Below are 18753 nucleotides of genomic sequence, written 5' to 3'. Positions count from 1 at the left end.
AGCAGGTTGCATTTGGCAAACCAGTCATATGAATCTATTGCCTCTAAAATAGGAGGCTTAACTTGAAGTTCATGAATAGATTTCAGAGGATTTGTGAACTTGGTTGGTAAACAAAAAATCATCTTCATTTCAATATAATTGGTTTCCTTTGTAATCCTATATATTTGGTGCATTTAAAAATCATTCTCAAGCCCATTCTTTATCAGATTACCAAATGGATCCATGATACAAAAAAAAAATAAAGAATAGATCTAAATTACTTTATAAAAATGGTTGTATACCTCTTTTTCACATATCAAGTCCTATTCAGCAAGGATTCATTGAACTCCTGCTTGGTTCAAGGCACTGATGGGAGGTGCTGAACATACACAGACAAACTAAACAATAGTTTCTGACTTTAAGGAGTTGATGTTCTCCAGGATATTAGATACTTCTTCACCCCTTTACGTCAAAAATCTAAATATATGGTCTAATCTCTTAAAACAATCTAAACCTTTCTTATAAATGTAATCACCCAAACATCACCTGATTTAGATTACTATAATTCTGAATTCTTATATTATTATAGTCTCTTTTACTAATGTGAAATATGCCCAATTTCTTTAGCATATATGTATATGTACATATACATATAAATATTATATATATGCATATATATCTTTTTAAAGATCTTTAATAATTTCATTTTTTATCTTTTGCTAAACTCCAGCATACCTTGTTGAAGTGATTAGACTTAAAATTGTACTCTATGTTCAACTATGCTCATGTATGCATGAGACATTTAAGAGTAGGTGATTTCACCATTAAGTTTATGACCCACTGTGATTCCATGATTTTTTTTTTCTTACAAGTGAATGACAATCTAATCACTCTTAGGTATTTTTGGTACATTTTATTTTTTCATATTTCAGTGAATTATTTCTAACACTTAGCACCATACAAGGTTAAAGATGCTAAATGGATTAGGTAGGGGTTTTTAATCCAGGATCCTTGAATTTGTATATGTATATTTGTATGTATGTGTGTATATCTATATCTATATCTATATATATATACACACACACACACACACACGTGTGTGTGTATGTTATGTGTATGTATTTAGTCCATTGGATCATTGGAGTGTATGCATATATGTGTATATATATACACATTGATTTTATATATATACATATATATGTATGTGTACATATATATGTATATATATATATAAAATCAATACTTTATTGCTTGCCTTCTCAAGGAGTGAGAGGGAGGGAGAAAATTTGAAACAGAAATTAAAAAAAGAATATATGTGTGTGTTTGTTTTCATAACTATTTCAATAACTGGTTTCCTTTGTAATCTTCTGTATTTTATTTTATGCATTTAAAAACATTATTTTTAGGACTCCATAAACTTCACAAAATAGGTCAAGAACCCCATTGTTAGAGGACATCAAGTCCAACCACCTCATCTATAATTTGAAGAAACTGAGATCGAGAGTGTTCACGTGATCTACCCAAAGTCACAGAGATGAACTCATGGGCAAATTGGAACTAGGCTCAAAGCCTTCAGACATTTGGTTCCCACAGGAACTTACTCCTACTAAAATGTATTTTATTTTATTTATTTTGTTTATAACTACCTAGCCATATTATTTTAAATTCAATTCTCTTTTTTGGGGGTTTTGGCTCTTCCACCTCACTGTGGTAAAGCAATCAGGATATAACTTCTTTACCTAAATCATAAGTAGACAAATTTAATTGTGTTGTCTTTAAATTGCCTATTTACAAACATCCTTTGAAAAAACAAATGGCACTCAGAAGTTTTACAGGGATTCTTCACTTTTAAGTAGGATAAGGCTTGACAAGCTTATTGACTCTAGTAAAACAAACTTTCATAAATGGAATTGGCTGATAAATTTTAAATTCCTGTATTTTGCACTCAGCGTATCCAGGTGTATTTATGATTTCCATGAAGTTTTCCCATCTAAACATCTAAAAATTAATTCTATTGTGAAATCATGAAAATATATCAATAGCTTACTAAACATTGTGTGTAGATAACTGTGTGCAATATGAAGTTTACATAACAGTCTCTGGTCTCATGGAATTTATACTCAAAAAAGGGGAACACACACATCACTAGAATACACTATAAAGCATGACAGGTACATAAAAGTGGTTCAAACTGATTATTATTTGATGTTCCAAGGAGGACTTGTAATTACTCCCTGGAATCAGGTAGAAATTCATAGAAGAGATGGCATTTGAGTTCCATTTTAGAGAATGAGTAGATATTTAGGGGTGGGAATGTAGGAAGGAGGAAGATAGGAAGTAGGAGATGGTATTTCAAAGTATAGAGAACAGCATGAGCAAAGATACAGATGCAAAATGAAAGGGCATCACAAGCCTTAACTAAAGATGGAAAGTAATCCAGTGGCTCGAAGATAAGAGTGAATGCACATATAATCAATATTATATTGCCTGACTTCACAAGAGGTGAGGGAGGGGTGGAAGAGAGGAAGAAAATTTGAAACACAATTTTTTACATGAATGTTAAAGATTTTTAAATGTAACTGGGAAATATCCAATGAAATTTTATTTAATTTATGTGTGCATGTGTGTGTGTGTGTATGTATGTATGTATAAAAATAAGTTCATGGATGGGAGTAATATGTGATAAAGTTAGGAAGGTAGGATAACAAGATTATAAAGGCCTTCACTGTAAGGTTAAGGAGTCTTTAAGGTAACAGGAAGCTACTGAAGGATTTGGAAAATAATAGTGGAGGAGAAAAAATATATTTGCAATAATGTTATATTTAAATCAACAACATATTATTTTTAATACTCTAATTTTCTTGAGTAATGAAATACTTTAGCTGTTTTTAAAAATCACTGCAAAATTCAGAATCCAATTTCCTCTTTTTCAATTTTTTCTCTGCTTTGTGAGAAACTCTATAGTATAAATGCTTGCATTAAATACACAGAGAGATATAAGATAAGTCAGTGTACCTCAACTTCATACTTATAATCCTGTGGTTCTCAAGTACAGAAATTTTCACTTGGGTCATGAGTTTGACAAACGGGAAATAACTTGAGCAGAATGAACAGAGGTATGCTATATTTCTTTCCGGGGGGAAAAAAGATGATAATAAAGCCAAGGTTGCAGGTATAAATAAAAATGAAACACAATTATCTTCTATTGCCAGCTCAGCAGAAATGGGCAAGAAGGGGGACCAGTGCATGTCTGTTACAGAGGGGAAAAAGGAGGAAGGAAAAAAATTGGGATATTAAATCTTGCTGTCCTGCTAAGGTTCTGGCAAACGGCTCTAAGGGGACAATTAAACCCCATCGCTGAATGGAAGGAGAAGCAGGAACCGTGACAGGCTAGCTGCACTTTAAAGAGGTATAATGAAAGGTGTCAGTGATTGATAGCTGATCTAAGTGTGGCTTCAAACAAGATGCAAAGCCATTAAACAATGCCTTTCTTTAATGGCAAAGGGAGAAGACACAAAATTGGAGGTAAACAAATGTGGTGATCTGGGAGATTTGGGGGCTACTTTTCTCTTAAAATCTATCATAAAGTCGACATTCAAAATAAGTTTTGAAAATGTGGACTTCTGTTACTTTGATCTTTGTAGAGTTAAATAATCTCTGATTTCATATATATGGGTACACTAACAAAATATGGTACATCTGCATATATAAATATATATGTGTATATATGTCTGTGTTATGTGCAAAGATATGTTCATTATACATGCACTTATATAATAAATGACTATATATGACACATATCCGTAGCTACTTACCTATCTATATAGATGTGACTTATTTTGAATATACATATTAATCACTACCATGCCAAGTAGTTTCTAAATTTCAGGAAATATTTTTATATTCCTAATTCCAACAAATACACCATTTGCCAAAGGTAACCAATAAGAAATGGTTCTATTATCATAAATAAATATTTATGTACATGTTGCCTTCCATATGAGAATGTCAGCATCTCTCCATCAGGGACTAGTTTTGCTTTTTTTTTATCCCCAGTGGTTAGCATACTGCTTGCCACATGGAAAATATTTAATACATGCTTGTTGACTGAGTAATATAATTCAAATACAAGTCAGACTTGGGAGAGGTAACCTCCTTCATTCCAAATAATTCAGATGAAGTTCAAATAATTTGACTAAAATCCAATATGTCAACACTCGATTTGACCTGTTGAAGTACAGATTACATTGTCAGTCAAATGTATATGAGAATCAGGTCAATATGGAATACAAACAAACAAAAACATTTAAATTATTTTGTTACATCATGTTCATAAGACCTATGATGCATTAGTGCTTTGGAATTACACAGAAAATTCAAAAGTCCATGCAAAAAATGTATGAATACATTGATTTGCTATTTATTCTTCATTAAATGGGAATTATTTTCAAAACAATGATTTAGTTTTCTGAATCAAACGATTATTGAACTTTCATGGACCCATTCCTATTCTTTTTTTAAAAAAATTTGTCCTATCCCTATTCTTAAAGCTATAAGTTTTCCCTCTAAAGCTAGCTTTTGTTGTATAACTTAATCAGCAAGCATTTATTAAGAACCTACCATGTACCAGGCACAATGCTAGCTACTGGGGATAAAAAAATCATCCTTATCTTCAAGGAAAGAGATAACACATGCATATACAATGTATCCCAAAAGGCTTAAAGCAGTTTTAACCCATTAAAGCTTTAGTAATAAAGTTTTGTTAAGAATGAGATAGATAAATATATCCATATCGATACACACATATACACATATGCATACCCAAATCAAAATGAATATAAAGTATTTTGGGAATAACATAATAATCCCTGGAAGTTGTGACCCTATGTAGTGCTTTATACCTGTTATATATTTCTCATTTCAGTCTGTACTATCAATGTATAGTTATGTGTTCAATGTATTATGTGTTTATCCATATCACATCTCCCTGCTAGAATATGACATCCATGAAGACAAGGACTATGTCTTCCTTATTTTTGTATGTCTCTGAGAACCTAATACAATATTTTGCATAATGTAAACATTAAATAAATGGTTGGTGAAGGAATGGATGGATGGTTGAATGACATTAAAGAAAATGGTTTTAACTTTATGTGTAATAATAAAATAGACTTTCTTGGTATCAGTTAAGATGGAACATATGATTAGCCTTCCAAAAGTATTACTGCTTAGTAGATCAAGTAAACAAGTGTTCATGCTTACTTATGAAAAATACTTTAAACTAAAATAAATAAAGCTACCTCATTTCAAATTGCTATACACTACATTTTATTTAAGCTTTAATTCTCCCCAATGGGAAAAAAGCGAGCAATCCTTGGTTGAACCTGTTTCAATTATTTTATTACCTAACAGCTATAATTATATGCTTCTCTATTATGGCATGTGACTTTGGTATCCTCTGCAATGGGCCAAATTAAGCCACACTTTTATTTTATGCTATACTATCAATGAGATACCTGCCTTTCTCCTGGTAATGAGAAAGAAAAGATTGTAGTCAGTAAGAAATAATGTTCAATGAAACCTAATACACTGAAGATCTGTTTGTTTGTAATTTTTTGAGGGGTGGGGAAGTGTGACATAACAACTTCTGGCAACTGTTGCTAAGATCTTCCACCATTAAATCAAGGATGAATGTCCCTCATGCCTCCTGAACCTCGCCTTTAGTTGTCTAAGAATATGAGGGAAAACAAGGAAACCATACACCGCATGGAAGCATTTAACTAGGTTTTAAGCTATATAATTTCCTCATGGTAGCAAAAAGTCAACAGGAAGCTTTGAATGATAAGAGGCATTTTAGGTTCCAAAAGCAACATAAGAAAGCAACTTTCTAACTGTCCATAATGAGAATAATTCAAAATCCTTGAAAAGCAAGCTTAAGCTTTGAGAGCTACCCTATGTATTTCAGCATTTTCCACAGTCAAATTAATCCTGATTCGGTTTTTGGTTGAAGAAAGAGAAGAGGCTGATACCTGGTTCCCTCTTCTGCCTCTACCAAGGACTTCTACAAAAAGATCCAATGGGGAATGTATGACCAAATCCAAGCATTCTTTTCCCCAGATTATACAAAAGCAAGAATACAGAATCTAAAGGTCATTTTTATATACTGAGATGTTCCTTATCACAATACACCTCTTCAAAAATGTTTAATTGTTTTATTAAACATCACTGTTATTTCTATTATGCCCTACTTGCTAGAACTCTCCTTGTGTAAAGAAGTACAGTTAAGGGGAAAAAAGAAAGAAAGAAAACTGACATGTTTGATCATGACAGCTTCCCCCTCATTCCCTACCTGGGGAAAACAACTTACTTGCCAAAAGTAGAAAATTGTGTTCATTATCAGTCTACTGAAGTCAAGATTGGTCAATGTATTTATTCATAATCTGATAAATAGATCTTTAGGGACCTATATATATACATGCAGATAAAATATTATTGTCATTTCTTTTACTTTACTATTGCCATTTGCACATTGCTTTCTTGGTTCTGATTACTTGGCTTTCTATCAAGTTATACAGTCTTCCCAAATTTCTCACCTTATTTGCTATAGCACAAAAATATCACATTACGGTCATATCACCTCAATTTACTCAGCCATTTCACAATGAGTGGGGACTCACTTTTCAAAAGTTTTTTTAAACTACCACAGAAATTGTTACAATAACTACCTTGGCATATGTAAGAACTTTCAAGGACTTTCCCTGTCAATTAATTGCTTGGAGTATATGAGCAGTAGGGAAATCTGAGTCAAGGGTTATGAGTAATTTCATCTCTATTCTAAAAGAGGTCCAAATGGTTTTCCTAAATGATCAGCCAGTTCACAGCTCCACCCACACTGTACTAGTGAGCCAGTCTCTCAATAACCCTTTCATCATCATAATACCTTTCCCAATCACAGCTTATCTTCCTCTTCTTCCTTGTATTCATCATCACCAATTAACATTTATTGAGCTCCCTCTGGCTTCACATCATTGTATGAAATTATGAATAAAGCAGTTCTTTAACAACTGAAGTAACTAACAACTTTGAACTGTGCTATGCTACAGTAACTACCTCCCTAACCTTATCTGGGAAAGAAAATCCCTGTTCACCAAACTGGAACTTTTTATGCTATAGTCTGTAGACAGGGGGAGGAGTATAAAAAGGCCTCAGTGGATTACAGCACCATATAAAAAATCTCTTGTGGGAACTTCTTCTGACTGAAAATCAATACATCCTAGCATAACATAAATAGTAATGAGATTTATAGTGACGAGACAGTATACTTTGGCATTGTGCTGTCAAAAAGAGAGATTTGGTGGCTTTCTGCCAATCAACCTACTCTTAAAGGGCATGTCACACTATTCAAATCATATTACATTAGAGAAAAGCTTACATAAAAGAAAACCAGATATCTATAACTTGTTTCCATTTCTCTTTTAAAAGAAATACTCATTATTTGCATTTCCATTCCCTCTATCATAATTAATTTGATGGCTGCTTTGATGGGTTTTCATACATAAAACCCCTAAATCCCTATGGGATTTGGAAACAATAAAGTTCTGGGTAAGTCATAAAATATACTTAAAATACCAACAACATAGGGATTCATCCAAAATTTTGTATTGTACAAATATAAAGGATGACAGAGAAACTTTATATCTTTATAAGTAGTTTTAAAAAGTAAAAGTATACACTAAATCATTATGTAGTAAGACACCACTCAGGACACTCCATCTTCAGCCCACAAACTTATAACAGAAATACTTCACTAATCTCCATGTTAGGGTACAACATTAGTAAAAACCAAATAACTCAAAATTAAAATATTTATACCTAATAGTCCTGTGAATGTCACATTCTTAGCATTCTCAGGCATCACATTTTAAAATGCCTCTTGTAGACTAATATTTATGATGCACTATAGGACCACAAGGGAAGAAGATATTGAAAGTACTATGCCCATCCTCAAGAAGCATACATTTTGCCTGGATTAATATAGTGAATGTCAGAGAAACTTTAAGATGTAAGTAAAGATATTGAAAATACAGTGTATTTTCATCAATGTGAGATTAGGTATGAGCAAAACATCACATGTCATGTGAGGCTACATCTATGAAACTCCAAAATTATAGATGAACATCAACAAAATATTCAATAGTCCAATTATTTCACCTACATATAGTAATGCCAATTTTTTCAACTTCTTTAAAACATCTGGATTTAGCTTTATTATAAGAGTAAATATGAGACTATACCTGCAATACTTGAACTATAATTCCTGTTCATCACAATCATGTTTGTTTTATGGATACAGATAATCTAGATCAATAGTATTCTCACCAGTGGCAAATGTTTGCTCTTAAAGGAAAAAAAATAGTGCTATACTATAACACGGAATAAATTCTTTGATCTATAAGCATATTTTAAACCATATTTAACAAAAGCATGATTATTAGCAGATAATAAAATACTCATGACCAAGACTCATAACCAGTAGGTTGGACCTCCCCAAGCAATTTTTATTGTCAAAACAATTTACGGAGACCATCTAATAAAACATAGATGAGGCTGAAATTTGCTTTTGAAAAGAAATTACGCAGATAGAATTAAATGTCCTTAAAATTGCACAAGACTTCTGTAAACTGAAAATTTCTAGGGCTCTTTATGGCAATACGTGTGTGTGTGTGTGTGTGGGTGTGTCTGTGTAAATGATGGATAGACAGAAGAAAGAGGGATGGAGGGAAATATAAAGGAGGAAGGTGAGAGGAAGGGAAAGAAGAATGCAAAGATGGAAGGATAGATGGAAGGAAAGTAATACACATTTTGGACCTTCCAGTATTGAGTCAAAGTTACCTATGTGGAGTAGGAGTGGATGGGATTTGTATGCAAGGAAAGAACTCTGTCTTGGAGTGAATTCATGCCACAATCTTGCCAATATCTATTGAATCATTTCAAGACCTATTCTCTCTGAGTCCATGTTGACATCCCTGGTCATTACATGAGTTCTTTTCCTTTCTACTGACTGATCTCTTAGTCTTACCTGGAATACCATCTTTCTTTCTCTCTAGTACTATGGGTTCAACCATCCTCTGTTTCCCAAAAGATATCTTTCCATCTTCCTCACTAATCAACAACAATCAATGGAAAGGAGTTATCTCATGCCTTGCCTTTAGGGTAAAAACTGAATAGGCCTTTATGGATTATTTGTTCCATATCCATGTTATAAGACACACAAACTAAAAACAAACCTACAATTCAACAATTAGCTGATAAAGATAATGGTTATCCTTTAAAGCCTAATTCTAAGGTTCTCTTTTCCCAAAAGTTTTTATTGGTCTTCCAATTGGTGATGTAGTTTCTGTATTGCCCAAAGTCTAATACAGACCTCAAAATATAAAAGGTAGTTAATATATGAGGTAGTTGTTTGTTCTTTGTTTGCTTAAATGAATGACAGAATCATAATCCAAAAATATTCCAAACATTTATTAAGCTCCTACAATGTGTCAGGAACTGTGCTAAGCTCTGAGAATACAAAGACAGGCAAAAGATAGCCCCTGCTCTTAAGCATCTCACAGTCTTGTGAGGAATAATCCATTTAGACCCCTATTCTATTCCATTCAATATTAATCAGCTATGATTCCATAGGAGTAGTGATGATAAGTTCAGTGTATTAGGCCCAAGAACTGTGAGGGGCAGATTGTAAGTTCACTTGCTTAACCGCAGGAAGTTAACTAGAGGCTTCCACCCTTGTTTTTCCTTGTTATGGTGACCAAGTTGAGCATGGAAGAGGTGACTCAATTGTATGGAAAGTCCCCCAACTTATTTTCATACCTCTTGACCATTCTCTCTTACCCAACATGAGAAGGCAACCATCTTATGACCACTTAGTGGAGATGCCCCATGCTTTGCCCAACCAGAGACCCCTCTGCTGACATACTATTTCTAGCTGATGCATCATTTTTGTCCTGCAAAGCAAGATATATCAACCAATGAAATTCTGTACTCTTCATATCATCTTTAGAATGTTCTGGTATCAAATCTGGTATCAAACCTTAAAAAATAAGGCACTGGAAGAAGGGGCCATCAGGAAGATCGGAGGTCCACTTCATTAGGGGGGAACACAGACCCTTTAAGAAAGTGCTACTGGTTCGGAGCTCATCTCAGTCTCTCTTATCATAGGCTCAACAATTTTGATCCCTACAGTCTAATGGAAGAGATAATAAACTAAGGACAAACAAGGATAAAAACGGGATAAATTAAAAATAATCAACAGAGGGAAGCATTAGAATTTAGTGTGAATGGGAAAGGTTTCCTGTAGAAGTGGGATTTTAGATGGGAATTAAAAGAAGCCAAGGAAGCTAGGAGGTAGAGAAGAACATTCCAGGCATGAGGGATAGTCAAAGAAAATGTCTAGAGCTGATAAATTGAATGTCTTATTTATGGAATATTAAAGAGGCCAGTGCATCTAGATCTCACAGTATGATGGTGGTGGGTACTAAGGTTTGAAAAGATTGGGGAAGTGGGAGGAGGACAGGATTATGAAGGGCTTGGAACACCAAACAAGATTTTACACTCAATCTTGGAGCTATCAGGAAACCAGTGAATTTTATTAAGCAAGAGGGTTAGAATGATAGACTAGACATAGAGTAAGCATTTAATAAGTACTCACTGACTGATTGACTAGATCTAATAAAATAAAATTTAGTGAGGATAAATGTAAAACCATTTCTAATCTTACAGTCAGAGAATCAATTGATCTAACACCAGATGGGGAGATACATGGCTGGATGAAAGTATACATGAAAAAATATTTGGAGATTTTATTGACTCATGTTTGATATGAGTCAATAATGTGGCATAGCAGCCAAAAAGCTAATAAGATACTGGGCTTTCTCAAAAGGAGGATAAGCCATAGAAAGTAATGAAATTTTTTTTCTATTGGTTTTCAACCATTATTACATGATTAATATAGATTTCTTATGGTCATATACCTAAATAACCTAAGTCTTATGATTTTTCTAAAGGTATGGCATGCCAGACTTCTCCTTTCCTTATTCATACTGATATAACAAGGTGCCTTGATACCATGAAGAGAAACACTAAAAAGACATTTAAAAAACTGGCTCTCCTTGAATGCCTTCCAAGAAGTCTTTGTTTTAATCATTAAAATGTATGACTTTGATGACATGATCTCTAAAAAATAAATATTCTAGAGGCAAGAGGTAGACCATTTTGTGGTTGTTTTCTTAGTCTGTAATTTAACTCTTTATATCATGAACATTCACAGGTGTGTTTATGCAATACAGTGAGCAGAGTACCACTATCAGTGTCACATAATGTCACTTTCGTCATGGCTGTGGTTGTGCTGAACATCTTATAATGAAGCAACATCTAATCTCTACTTGGCATGCATTTAGGAGAAATGATGCCACTGACTGGGCTTCAAAGAGCGTGTTTCATTTCAGTATTTCCCTTTTCTACATGATGAATTATTTAAATTAATACATTTTATAAAAATCTAATTAATCTCATATGGTACATTGATAACATAAGTATCATTTCAAAACAATGGCTAAAAAGTGGCAGAATGTTGATTCCACCCATATCCAGTATTTGCTTAGAGAAGTCAGTCATTCCTATTGAGGGCTTACTGTTGTCAAAACATTGCACTAGGCACGAAAAGTCATGACAAAGTAACTCCATCCATTCACTCTGGCTTAATAAAACATTCAAAAACTGACAATCTAATTCAGGAGATAATACCCAAAGTAAATACTATAACAATGAGAGATGTAAATAACAGATTGGAATAGCAGAAGATCTTTCACAAGGAAATGTATGACTGTTGACTAAACAGAATTTCAAGGAGCTACAGGGAGAGAGGGACAGGATAGGCCCAAGGAGAGTATGCTATTCAGTATAACTCTTGGGTAATTTCTTTAACTGATCAATAGGGACAAGATAGATATGCAGAATATGCGGAAATAATTATACTGTTGCCCATTCTGTGTACACTTGGTGCTGACTCATTTTCCTCTTCACCTAGGTACAGGAAGGAACTTTTTTTTTTACTCCCTCTATTAAAAGTGTTTGGAAGAAAAATGAGTTGCAAATTCATTCAAACAACTTTGATTCCATGAAAGAAGTACACAGTCTCCTGAAAGGCCATCTAATTCAACACATAGCTAACAGAAATCCCTTCTACAATGTAATCCAGATGAAATCATCTAGCTTGTGTAAAGAACTCCAATGAGGAAGAATGGACCATCTTTCAAAGCAACCTATTCTTTAGAATTTTTAAATAGGAAGTTTTGCATTATATCAAGCTATTCATCCTTGTCATATTTTCATGATCTTTTATATAAAACTGGGGTCACAGATAGAAAAGTCAAAATTTTTCAGCATATTTTTATCTCATTTGTGGCTTATATTATTCATCTTTCTTCCACATGTTAATATTTACAAAGGATTTCTCATCTCATGGGCCTCTTAATGGAAACAGAGGTGTAGTGTATTACTGAATGGTAACTGTAAGTAGAAAGCCGACAGTGAGAAACATGAGAAATGGTTTAATTTGAGTTTTAAAAGCAAAGCACCAGCGGCATAAGTGATCTAGAAAGGCAGTTCATTAAAGAGTAATTCTGTTTGTTCCCTTGCCCTAGTATTCCATCATTACTGGACATTTATGTTTATGTTAAAGGATCTCTTCTCATATGTTTCACTTTGATTTCTTTAGATGGTAATTTATTTACCATGGAGAGCACAGTTCCGATGCAGTATCTTGCTCACAATAAGGTATTATATGTGTGTATTTTTCCCTCCCCAATTTTACAGCTCGGTTAACAGAACTATAAGCAAATTGAATGATTTGCTCAAGGTCAGCATGAGTTAGTGGTTCAGTCAACTTGAAAAATATATGGTCTTTAAAAACCCTTTTTTTCTGTTTGACTATTGCTTGATATTTTTTGTAACATGTTAGGCAGTTTAAAATAATCTCAGAATTCTGTTTTTATTCTTTCCAACAATTTCCCTTAACATTCACGTGATTATACACATCCATTGGCTCATATGAATTTTTGAGCTCAATGAATGAGTTTAAAAGGGGGAGGGGGAATCTTGCCCAGAAACTTGGCAAGTCCTAGATGAATTAAGATGGAGGTGCAGATGAGTTAGTCAAACAGTAATAGGAAGCTCTATGTTCCACAAACATTAAAAAGAATCAGGGGGAAAGTACAATCAGAAATAGATAAACCTTACCATTTCTTTAAGTAACAGTCAACAAATTTAATAGTAATTCAATAAAGCTACCTGCAAGGCAGTGGTTCTGGTTACCCTTGCCTTCAATCTCCCTATGACTGTCTAGCAAATAAACTGCTTACAAAAGCCTAAAACTTGATAATCAACATATGCAAAGAATTAAACTGTCCACTCCGGCCAGGGTGAAGGGAATGACAGACCTAATTTTAAAGCAATAGAAGTTAATTTGTAGAAGTATCTATTTAAATGATATTCAGGATAACTATGCATTTATGTAACAACTGATAAGTAAATTACATCAAATACTAGGTCGGGTAGATAAGTGTAATGCAATCCTACCTTTGCTTCTCTATCCAAAGAATTTATATTTAAATACCTCTAGATTAAAGGTTCTTTACTGATTATGTGTCATGGACCCCAGATACTTTTGGCACTCTGGTGAAGCCTATGAACCATACTCAGAATAATGTTTTAAATGCATAAAATAAAATATATGGGATTGCAAAGAAACTAATTATACTGAAAAACAACAATTACATGGCTGATCTAACAACTACAGCAATTTCAAAGTATTGATGAGCATCAAAGACATTCCAGTATATCTGCAACAACTGTAATGGGCTATGAAAAATACTATGATTTTCATTGATCACAACACCACAGGCATTGCTAATACTACTATGGATTAACACTTATTTTCATAATGAAAGAAGTTCTAAATTTCAGAGAAAATTAGTAGAAAATAAAGATGGGCCTCCTAAAAATTATTTCCCTCCTTGGGAAATCCATGAATCTCAAAGTTAAAAACCATTGCTCCCACTATAGGTGCACATACCAACTCATTGATAACATGAACTACAGATTAATGAGTTAATTGGACAAAATACCATCACTTCTTAGCCAAGCGTGTAGAGATGAGTGGCTGAACAACACACTATCTTCAGACACATACATGGAGCGATCCCAGACGGATAGGACCTCCAGAGCTCATGATTTGCTGACAGAGACATTCAGAACCTAGGGTAACCCCAATACAAAAAGGGGCCTCCAAATACAATGTTTTGGAAGGTTCAAAAGAATAATAATCATGAAAGCAAGCAGATATCATACCTGGCTAAGTAGGTTTTTAGGGATATTTTTTGCTATTTCACTTCAACTAGAGTACTCTCGCTTTCCACCCTTCTTTTTCTCTCTTCCTTGTTCTTCCTAATCTTATGTTCTCTGTCTTTCTTCTGACTCTACTATTCATTTCTCTGCAGTTAATTCCTTAATTCTGCCATAGGTACTGTATAGTTCCTGTTTGAAAGTAATTCCTTTGGGGGCAGGACTTTCTTATCCTTTTCAGAGCTAAGATCTTTTTTTTTCTCATTTGCATACTTTAAAATCTGTTATGGTGGAAGCATAGGAATGATAATACAGTACATTATTTCATAGTAAAAAGTATAAAGCATTTTTAAAAGTATGTCACTACTCCCAATCAAAAAAGTGAGAGAAATGTTATATCTTACATAATTTTAAAACTTTTAAAAAATCATGAAAAAGAAAAAAAAAACTCGTTAATACTTTTTAAAGTATGAAATACAAAACTGTAACTTGTAGCAAAGATATCATTTTATATGATTAGTCAAGCAGATGGAATTAGAAGCTAGGTTTTCAACCTTCGGTAGAACACAATAATAATAATAGCTGACATTTATAAACTATTTCACAGTTTATAAAGCACTTTATATACAGCATCTCGTTTGTTCTTCACAACAGCTCTATGAAGTATGGAATTCAAATATTATTACTCTCTTTTTATAGGTGAGGAAACTGAGACACAGATTAAGTGATTTGCTCAAAGTATTTGGGTAGAAAGGCATTGTGGCACAGTGAGTAGAAAGCCAACAGTGCAGCCAGGGAGGCATGGGTTCAAGACCTACTTCTGACAAATTTGTTGTCACTGTGCAGTCAGTCATTTTAGCCATGCCTGACTCTTCATGACTCTACTTGGGGTTTTCTTGGCAAAGATACTAGAGTAGTTTGCTATTTCCTTCTCCAGTTCATTTTACAGATGAGAAACTGAGGCAAACAGGGTGAAGTGACTTGCCCAGAGTCACGCAGCTAGTAGGTGTCTGAGGCCAGATTTGAACTGCAAATAAGTCTTTCTGATTCCAATTCTAGTGCTCTTCCACTATGTCAATTAGCTACACCTCTGACAAATACTGACTGTGTTTTCCTGGGCAAGTCATTTAATCCGTTTAAGCCAAAAAGCATTTAAGTGCCTAGCATGGGCTAGTCATTATATTAAATGCTGGACACTTATGCTGCAGAGAAGATGCCAATTGATCTTGATAAAGAGAGTTATTGGTGATGATTATAAGTATTGCTAATACTAATGTAGTTTGCTGACTAGATTCATAATTGAAGGAAATACTAAGTTTTATTAGAAGTTCCATACACTGATGAATCACAGGTCTACTCTCTATCCTTTATCTAAGGTCACAAGGCTTTTAAGTGGCAGAGTTGAGACTGGAACACATGTCTTACATTAACTATTTACGACTATTTATGAAAGAGCAAAGGTTCTTAGCCTAATTGTCGTGGATCCCTTGGTAGTCTGGTCAAGACTATGGACTTCTCAGAATAATATTTTAAATGTGTGTGTGTATGTATGTATGTGTATATATATATATATAGATAGATATAGATATAGATATAGGTGTATGTATGTATGTATATATATGTATGTGTGTATGTATATATATATATGTATATGTATATTAAAATATGCATGTGTATGTGTGGGTGTGTATGTGTGTAATATGTGATTTCAGTTTTTTAAAGTCCATGGACCCTAAGTTAAGAAACTCTGCTATAGAAATGTAAACAGTTGCTTTAACTTATATTTTAAGCCACAGAATTATTGGAGATCTCCCACTAAAATCCTCCTTTGGTGCCTTATAACGAATGGCATGCAGGTGATACTATATTCTAGAAGGCTCTACCAATGGAGAACAAGCCTCTTTCAACCTGGAAAAGCTTCAAGTTCAGATCAGTGGAAGGCTCCATTTTAGGTTCACAACAAGAATAGATAGAAGGTTAAGCAATTTTTCCCCCTTCAAAGTTGCCAAAGTCTGACTAATGACATGACAATCTGCGTTAGTGATTCCAAGGAACTGATTACTAAGATTCACGAAGGACTTTTTGCATACTATCTCATTTGGTCCTCATCACAATCATGTGAGGTAGGCCTGATTTCCCTACATTATTTTCATTTTACAAATAAGGGTAAGAAATTAAATTCAAGCCCTAATATCTCTTGATTCTAAGTGCCAACATCTCCTACTCTACCATGGATTCTTGCAGTTTTGTAGAAATAACTATTTAAAATAGTTCCAATGAATATGTAACTTCAGCAAGTATCCAGAGTATGATAGTGAGCAGACAAGAGAATTTGCCTCCCTCAATGAATGGAGGCTTTAAATGAAAGGAGACTTCATTATTTGAAAAGGCCCTAAAATTCTCAAGAAAGAATCCATTTGTCTAATAAATACCCATGTTCTACTCCCAGAAGCTTCAATATCATTCTAACTTTGGATATCGCACCAATGACTTTTAAGGCAAAGTTAAAAAAATAAAGTCAGGCCCCTTAGTGACCATATCCATAAGATAAATAATATTAAGTACATCAGTCTGTTCCACTATAGTCACACAGATAAAGAGTAATACACATCAGAAGTATCAAGGTTAGATATGTATATGTATACAGCTTATACATTAATTCATATCATATTCTGAAACATATAACATAGAAAAACATAGGTACCATCTCGCTTCGTATGTAGGCATCTACTAATCTAGAGTCTTCTGGACCCTAGGCTAGAGAATCTAAGGGATGAGGGAAATAAGATACAAGAATAGGTCACCATATTACATGATTCTTACATAATGGATGGGTAATAGGCAGGTACTTAATATAGTGGATGAAGTTCTGGCCATAGAATCAGGAAGACACAAGTTCAAATCCAAGCTCAGATGCTTTCTAGCTGTGTGACCCTAGGTAGGTCACTTAACCTCTTTTTGCCTCAGTTTCCTCATTTGTAAAATGGGGATAATAATCGCAACTACCTCCTAGGGTTGTCTTGGGGATCAAATGAGATAATAATAAGTGCTTGCCATGGTACCTGGTGCATAGTAAATGCTATATAAATGTTAGGTATTAGTTATATATACATATATGCCTATATATCCACATGCATGCATATGCATATATGTGGGCATATGTATACGTACCTATCCATGCATGTGTATACATGATTTATATTGCCAATGAGGGATCCTGTTTTACATACACATACATACCTATATGCATATATATGTACATACATATATATATGCATAAACAGATTCCCTCATTTTTGTCATGTGTATGTGTGTGTGTATATGTAACAAAAAATTACATGACTCATTCTGTACTTAAATCTGTCATATCTGTGCCAAGATTTGGGTAGCGTGTTTTATTATTAGTCTTCTTGAATCATGGATTTTTCTTTCAAATTCAATTTTATTTTATTTTCAGATATGTATTCTGTCCTTCTTTTCTCACTCCCCACTCCAACTAAGCAAGTGAGAAAGCAAGAAAAACAAAACTCCTATTACATGTATACCAAGGAAAACAAATTTCCATATTGTTTATGTCCAAATAAAAAGTCTGTGCACTGAATCTGTCACCTCTCTGTCTGGAGGTAAGCATCATATTTCATCATGAGTCTTCTGGAATCATGTTTAGTCACTGTATAGCTTGGAGTTCCTAAGTCTTTCAAAGTTGTTTGTCTTTATTTTAGTGTTACAATTACAATAATGTAATTGTGTTGTTTGTTCTGGTTCTGTCCCCTATATCCATTCATACAAGTCTTCCTGGGATTCTCTGAAACCATGCCCTTCATTTCTTATAGCACAGTAGTATTGATGTGTGGTCATTTCACTGATCAGCATTCTCGAAGCTTTCGCAGACATATGCCTGTTTCAGAGCTGTTGTTACTTTGTAAGTTGTTTTTCTGGTTCTATTCATTTTAATCTGTTACTAAGTTCAGAAAAGGTTTTCCATTTCTCTTTTAAGATCATATGTTTCCTCATTTTCTACAGCACAATAGAATCCTATCACATTCTATGCCACAATTTATTTGCAAATTTCTCACCATTCAGGTTGTATTTAAAATTCACTATTCCCTTTCTTAACTGCTTGGCATTTAGGGGAATGAGCCTGCTACAGCTGCACACCAGAATTTAACTTCAACATACAAAAAGGGTTTGGTTGTCTTCAAATCAAGGATATTTTGATTTAGAATATTTCCCTCAAAAACAACGTGAAAGCAAGTAATAAGGAGAAGAAACATAGTATAACAGAAGCTGGTAGGAAAAGTAATTTTTAGAAATCCTAAATAATATAAAAGATAATATGCTATATTAGCATTCGTATATGTGGCAAATATGCAG

This window comes from Trichosurus vulpecula, chromosome 4 (genome assembly GCF_011100635.1).
Source record: "Trichosurus vulpecula isolate mTriVul1 chromosome 4, mTriVul1.pri, whole genome shotgun sequence".
In the NCBI taxonomy this organism is placed as follows: Eukaryota; Metazoa; Chordata; class Mammalia; order Diprotodontia; family Phalangeridae; genus Trichosurus; species Trichosurus vulpecula.
This window is presented reverse-complemented; position numbering follows the sequence as displayed.